The following is a 7,791-nucleotide window of genomic DNA, read 5'->3' on the forward strand; positions in this document are numbered from 1 at the left end:
GGGGTTTCACCATGTTGACCAGGGTGGTCTCGATTTCTTGACCTCGTGATCCACCCGCCTCGGCTCCCACAGTGCTGGGATTACAGGCTTGAGCCACCGCGCCTGGCCGAGATAGGGTTTTATCATCATGTTTCCCAGCCTGGTCTCGAACTTCTGGGCTTAAGTGATCCTCCTGATTCAGCCTCCCAAAGTATGGAGATTATAGGAGTGAGTCACCACACTCAGCTCAGGGATACATCTTGAAAAGCATCTGTAGACTTTGATGAAGAATAATAGATTATTTTTCTGGTCACATGGTAGAGTAGAAAGCCTAAAATATACTGTCAGTTAGGGTAAAACTTGGATGAGTTATATTAGATTTTTAAAACTAAAACATACCTTAAAAGCATTGTTGAGCTGAAACAAAGGGAAGAAACCTAAAAACCAGAAGTAGAGGGAAATTAAGAAATTTAGGAGGCATATGAGCATGTAGGTCAAGTAGAGAGATGTTGAACTTCTGTCTTAGCAGAAATATAGAGTATTAAATGAGAAAATTCATCTGATTAATAGATACAGAAAAGTGGCCAAGGAAATTTACCATCTATTTTTGATAAGTAGGAATCAAAGCAAAGGAGTACATTTTGTTACACAGGAAAATGGCATCTATGAAAACAAATACTACATTTTTGTTATATAGTTCACATATAATTAATGTAAAATGTTGGAAAAATCTTTAAGGAAAAACAAATGTCTGCTACCTCTCCTCTATTCAGAAACTACTTATAGAGGTAAAGAAAGAAAAGGAAATAAAAGATATAAGATTTGAAAAGATTTTTATATCAAATTTGATTTGTTTATTGTTAGCATATAGAAAAGCAATTGACTTTTGTATATTAACCTTGTATCCTGAAACTTTACTATAATTGCTTATTGGTCTAGAATATTTTTTGTTGCTAATTCTTTGTACTTTAGAAGTAGAGGATGATGTAATCTGTAAACAGACAGTTGTATATACTTTTTCTTCCTAATCTGCCTCTTTTCTTTTCTTTTTTTGTTGCATTACATTAGCTAGTGTTTCCAGTATAGTGTTGAATACGAGTGGTAAGAATGGACCTCAATGGCTTTTCTGATCTTAAGAGAAATAAGAATAGTTCTTCAACCTCAAGTGTGTTCTAAACTGTAGATTATTTATTAGATGTTGTTCATCAAGTAGAGGAAGTCCCCCTCTATTCCTAGTTTGCTAAATGTATATTTTATGAATGGGTGTTGGATTTTGATAAATTCTTTTTCTGCATGTGTTGATATGATGATACGAATTTTCTTCTTTTGCCTTTTGATGTGAAATATTACATTGATAGAATTTCAAATCTTGAATCAGCCTTGCATAGGTGGCATAAATCTAAATTTGACATAATGTACAATTCTTTCTATAGATTGTTGTACTTGGTTTGCAGACTTTTTTGAGGATTTTTACATCTGTGTTCATGAATCTTATTGATCCATAGTTCTTATTTTTTATAGTATCTTTATCTGATTTTGATATCAAATAGAGGGATATTGGAAGTCTCCCACTATAATAGTATTTTATGCATTTTTCTCTTGCAGTTCTATCAATTTTTGTAACATATATTTTTTTGCTATGTTGTTAGGTCCTTGCACATTATGTTTTGTCATATCTTCTTGGAAAGTTGAGACCTTTATCATTGTGTAATGACTTTTTATTCCAGATAATTTTCATTGCTATGAAATATGCTTTATCTTAAATTAATATGGATAACCTAGTTTTTTTTTAATGTGTGTAAAGATAATATATCTTTCTCTATACCTTTGCTTTTAATTTATCTATGTTCTCATATTTAAGGCAGGTTTCTTGCAGGAAATATCTAGTGGGACTTGCTTTTTGCTTTTGTTTCATTTTGCTTTTTTGAAATCTATGCGATTTTTATTGGCATATTTAATATTGACTTTTTTTTTTTTTTTTTTNGACACGATTTTACTGGTTGCCTAGGCTGGAGTGCAATGGTGTGATCTCAGCTTACTGCAACCTCCACCTCCCGGATTCGAGTGATTCGCCTACCTCAGCCTCCCGAGTAGCTGGTATTACAGGCATGCACCATCGTGCCCAGTAAATTTTGTATTTTTAGTAGAGACTGGGTTTCTCCACATTGGTCAGGCTGGTCTCAAACTCCCAACGTCAGGTGATCCGCCTGTCTCGGGTTCCCAAATTGCTGAGGTTATAGGAATGAGCCACCCCCCAGCCTAGTATTCAAATTTAAAGTGACTATTGATGTAGTTGGATTAATACCTATAATAGTTGTAATTGTTTGCTATTGCTATTTTTTTTTTTATGTTTGTTTTTATCTTCCCCTCTTTCAGTGCCTTCTCTGGTTTTGGTTGACCATTTTACATGTTTTCATTTTCTCTTAGCATGTCAATTATCCTCCTTTTTATAGTTATTTTAGTGGTGACCCTGGGGCTTGCAATATATATGTGCAAGTAATCTAAGTCTGCTTTCACATAACACTATACTACTTCACAGGTATTACGGGTATGTCATAACAGTTTCCAATTTAATTCTTATAATATTCTCATCATTCATTTTATTTATCCATGTGCTATAATAACCCAGTACATTATTTCTGTTATTATTTTGAGCAGCTATTGTTAGATCAATTAAAAATAAGAATAATAAAATATTTTATTTTACCTTTGTTTATTTCTTCCCTGGTAATCTTTTTTAAAGAGATAGGCATTTCTGATGAATGTCATTTTTCTTCTTTCTGAAGAAATTCTCTTACATTTGTTTTTTTGCAAGGTAATTTTATGGACAAGAAGTGTTTTTAGTTTTTATTTGTCTGAGAAGTCATTTTTTCACTCCACATTTGACTGGATACAGAATTCTAGGTTCATGGTTTTATTATCTGAACACTTAATATTTCAAGCACCCTTCTTTTTGCTTGCATGGTTTTTGAAGAGAGCTTTAATACAATTGCTATTTTTGTTCTTCTATAGATAAGGTATTTCACCCCTCTTAGCTTCTTCCGGGGTTTTCTTTTTGTCTTTGATTTTCTTCTTTGAATGTGATATGCTGAGATACAGATTTTTTTTTTTATTTTTACTCTGTTTCATGTTTCCTGAGTTTCCCGGGTCTATGGTGTAGCTTCTGCTATTAATTTTGGGACATCCTCAGCCATTGTTACTTAAAGTTTTTCTCTCTTCTCCTTCTAGTATTTTCATTGTGTGTATTGTTTCCCCAGTTCTTGGACACTCTTTTCTCTTTCTCTCATTCTCTTTTTTTTTTTCTGCTTTAAGGCATTTACTAAAAACCCACAACTAATATTATACTGTGAGAGATTACATACAACCTATCCTATCTAATCTCTATCACAGCTCTTTCTTTAATTCAAAGTGAAATATCCAATAACAGCCAGAAATACTGAAAAAATTAAAGGGGAACATTATAAAAAATAATTTACATGAGGCTATACTCCATGATAAACTTTACATGCTTACAAATTGACACAAACTCTTTATTAGGTAAGAAAAGAAAATCAGCTTTTTACACCAAAAAAATATATTTTTTTCTCACAAGAACAAAAGTTGGAATATAGGAAATAGGTGAGGCTATGCAGAACTTCCCATATAAGGAGAGTAAGAAAAATCTTAACAATAAACAGACTCAATTTTCAATGACCTATTAATCACAGAAGAATTAAACAACTGTATAAAAATTAAATCTATCTATTGGACATTGATTTCAATTCTTATTTCAATTTGCAGTATTTCTATTCATATATCTTACAGCTCACAGATTATTTCCTTGGCCATATTTAATCTAATGATGGGCTCATCAAAGGCATTCTTCATTTCTGTTCTTTTTACTTCTAGCATTTTTTGGATTCTTCCCCAGAGTTTCCATCTTTCTGGTTATATTTTCCATGAGTTTTCTTTATGTTGTCCACTTTTTTCATTAGAACCCTTAGCCTATTGATCAGTTATTATGAATTCTCATTCTGAAACTTCCAAAATGTTGGCCATATCTGACTCTGGTTCTGTTGCTTGTTATATCTCTTCAGATTCTGTTTTCTCTTGCCTTTTGCAAAGCAAGCAACAGAACGGCTGTAATTACTTGTTGAAAGTGGGAATGTATTGGGTAATAGAAAATGAGGTAATAATCCTTTGATGTGAGCTTTTCTGTTTATCTAGTTAGGGGTTTGCATTTAATGTTGGTTTTAGCTGAATTTCTTCTAGAATTCTTTTTTTTCCTTTGTCTCCTCCTATCTTTAAATATCTCTAGAAATTCTTCGTTAAAGAGCTCTCTCCCCACCCTCCAATGCTAAGGCTGGGATGTTGGGAGTTTTTCCTTCTCTTGGCTTCAGAGGCTTTTGCTCTTTATAAACTGTGAATCTCTGCTATTAAAAAAAAAACAAACAAACAAACAAACAAGAAAACCCAACACTAGATAATTTATACAGAAAAATGGTTTAATCGTTTCACAGTTTCACATGGCTGGGGAGGCCTTACAATGATGGCAGAAGGTAAAGGAGGAGCAAAGGAACATCTTACATGGCAGCAGACAGACAGCATGTGCTCTTCATAAAAGAACCATCCTTTATAAAACCATCAGATCTCATGAGATATATACACTAACAAGAGAACAGCACAGGAAAATCTAGCCCTATGATTCAATTACTTCTCACCGTGTCCCTTCCAAGACACATGGGGATTATGGGAACTACAATTCAAGATGAGATTTGGATAGGGACACAGCCAAACCATGTCACTACCTCATAAATCTTGGGGAAAAGTAAGATAATGGATAAAATTTTAAATCCTTTAAAGTATGGTTAGTGTTTAATCAATGCCAATTATTATCTTTACTTCTTTTAATTTACCAAATTGCAGAAATTGGTTGAGAGTGCTCTGACAAGATTATTTAAAGTTAGAGAGAAAAGTATATTGCATTTGAAAGTTAATATATGTAAGGTGCTAAGAAATTGCCTGGTGTATACAAAGCATTATGTAATCATTTGCTATTCCTTTTTTCTAACTGTATTTAGAGAAAATAATAAGTAAAATCCGACATTTAAGCTCAAAAAAAAACTATTTATGGAAAGGATTGCTGAACTGTATCCTGACAATATGTAGACAGGAGTTGGAGTGGAAGTGGTGGAATCTAAGTTTTATTTGATAGAAAACTCATTATAAACCAATAGTATAATGTGACCCAGAAAAAGCTAAAATGACCAGATTGCTTTGATAAAGCAATGGTGATGCTAATTTTTCTCTTTGGTTTTTTTGGCCAAGCCTTACCCAATACACAATTTTCTCTTCTGGCCACCACACTTTTGGCTGCTTCTTGGAAAATTAATGTACTCTTCTCAAAAAGCAGTCAAAATTTAGGGGCTGGAAAGCACTCTGCACGTGGAACAACTCGGGATTAGAGCTAAGCATTCTCAACATCTTAGCAAGAGTATTTAAGGGGGAAATTTCCAGTGATTCTCAAATTGTTAAAGGCTTTCAGAAAAATCTAATGTTTAAAATGATTGGAAAGTTAAATCATACATTATATGAGTTATTTTCATTTTTGGAAGTATTTAAACCAAAAACGTTTATTCACTTAGGTTAAATTAGAGACTATTTATGCATTTATGTAATGGTTGGAAAGTTAGTTGTTGAATAAATTCCTTAATTCCAAACTGTGTTTGGTTAAACTTTTTTTCATGACAGTGATAGAAGCTTATTGAGTAATATAACTTTTATCAAATAGATCTGTATTTCCCAATTGTTGAATATTACTAAAATGGACTTAGAGTAAGTTATTTTTCTCCTAGAAATCTAAATTCCAAAATATTATTTTGTGTGATAAATGGCCAATGGGACGCGTACCTAAATTGCCAGATGAATATGAGTATTTACAATATATTAGTTATATAATAGTGCTATATTGAGTATTTTTTATTTTTTATTTTTTATTTTTCCAGAATATTAGTCCTTTAACTCCTCTGAATTTGGTGATCCTGTTGAGTTCAAAGAGAATGAAACTTGTGTATCCAGAGAATACATAACAGACTTAAGAAGCAGAACCCGCTTAAATAAGACCCAATGTAATATTTACTTAATTATCTGTCCTGCCTAGTAAGTCAGCATCTTGGGAAATAGCCAAATATTAGATGTAAGGCAAGGTTTCCTGGAGGGAGTCTATATTCACTTTCTATTTTCTGACCATTTCCCATACTTAAGAAAAAGTTGGGAAGCCCCATTAATTATACAAACATAATATAAATAAAAGTAAATTAGTGTATTTGGTATTCTCTGGATAGAATATTACAATACGTTCAGGATATGCTAATAATTTAACTATATTATATTTATTCTCTTTTATTCATAGCAATTGTCTGCTTTCCCTGTTATAGTAAATGCTATTTAACTGATAATTGTTTTTTGCAAAATATTAGTATGCCTATCCAAATAACAAATTTTTGTCTATTTAATTGAGTAAAGTGGGTTTAGCCCTGTTTATATAAAGATATTTTTGACATAATATTACGAGATATTTGTAACTTAACTAGATGCCACAGTATATACGTTTTTTTTTTCTAATATTAGAGATCAAACAGTATTCAAAACATATATTACTGTATCAAAAACTTTAAAGAGTGCTGGGAATGGTGGCTTACACCTGTAATCCCAGTACTTTGGGAGGCCGGGGTGAGTGAATCGCCTCAGCCTAGGAATTCAAGACCATCTTGGGCAACATGACAAAACTCTTGTCTCTACAAAAACATAAAAATTAGCCAGGGCTGGTGGCACGAACTATAGTCCCAGCTACTCGAGTGGCTGAGGCAGAAAGATTACTTAAGCCCAGGGAGATAGAGGATGCAGTGAGCCATGATCGTGCCACTGCACTCCAGCCTAGGTCATAGAGTGAGACTCTGTCTTAACCACAACAGCAACAATTTAAAGAGTTATAAACATTATTAATATGTAGAATTATTACTAAATGAACTTCTTTTGATCTAATAAGGCCTCATTTTTATTTCCAAATCTAAATAGTGTTCCACATTTATTATTTTTATTACATTATTTTTCTTAATTTTTCTGAACTTTTTGGACTTATAAATAGACATTGCTTTTACTATGTAAGATTGTGTAATACATGGTCATTAAAGATAAAATTTATCAATTTTAGATTAAAGTTTCATAATTTGTCAAAATGGAAGTTTGAAAGAATCAGTGAAATCATATAATGAAATGCCAGATACACTTCAAAAAATGAAATCTATCATCTGTTAAAATAAGATAAGTACGAGGGGGAGGATCCAAGATGGCCATTTAGGAACAGCTCAGGATTGCAGCTCCCAGTGAAAGCACAGAGGGTGAGTGGACGCCGCATTTTTATTGCCCACAGACTAGGAAATTCCCAGACAGAGAAGCTCCACAGGTCACCAGCGCGGCTGTTTCGGCCAGTGCGGCTGTGCCGGCGGGCACTGCTGCTTTGCCCCGCACGGCTGCTTTGCCCCGCGGGGCTGCTTTGTCGGCACCCTGGAGCAGCGGTTCTCCATACAAAATACACCGGTCCGGGTGCCCTTTTGGCTGGCGATTGGAGCCACGGGAAGTCGCCCATTCGTCTGTTTAAAAAGGGAACTGAGCAGGGAACCAGGACAGTAGATTCCAGGGCAAAAAAAAAAAAGCGCCACAATCTCAGCTGGAAAACAAACTTAAAAAAGGCTCTGAGGCAGGGAGCCAGGCGATCAGGCTCGGCTGGTCCCACCCCCACAAAAGAACAGCAACCAGAAACTCTGGATTGAG

The 7,791-nt window shown here is 34.0% G+C and overlaps 1 protein-coding gene across 1 annotated transcript in view; it reads left to right on the plus strand.

Moving 5' to 3' along the window:
* MMP16 (matrix metallopeptidase 16) overlaps nucleotides 1-7,791 on the plus strand; it is a 275,667-nt gene that overhangs the window by 153,230 nt on the left and 114,646 nt on the right. The gene's annotated exons all lie outside the window — the stretch shown is intronic.

This window comes from Cebus imitator, unplaced genomic scaffold (genome assembly GCF_001604975.1).
Source record: "Cebus imitator isolate Cc_AM_T3 unplaced genomic scaffold, Cebus_imitator-1.0 Scaffold383, whole genome shotgun sequence".
NCBI classification, from domain to species: domain Eukaryota; kingdom Metazoa; phylum Chordata; class Mammalia; order Primates; family Cebidae; genus Cebus; species Cebus imitator.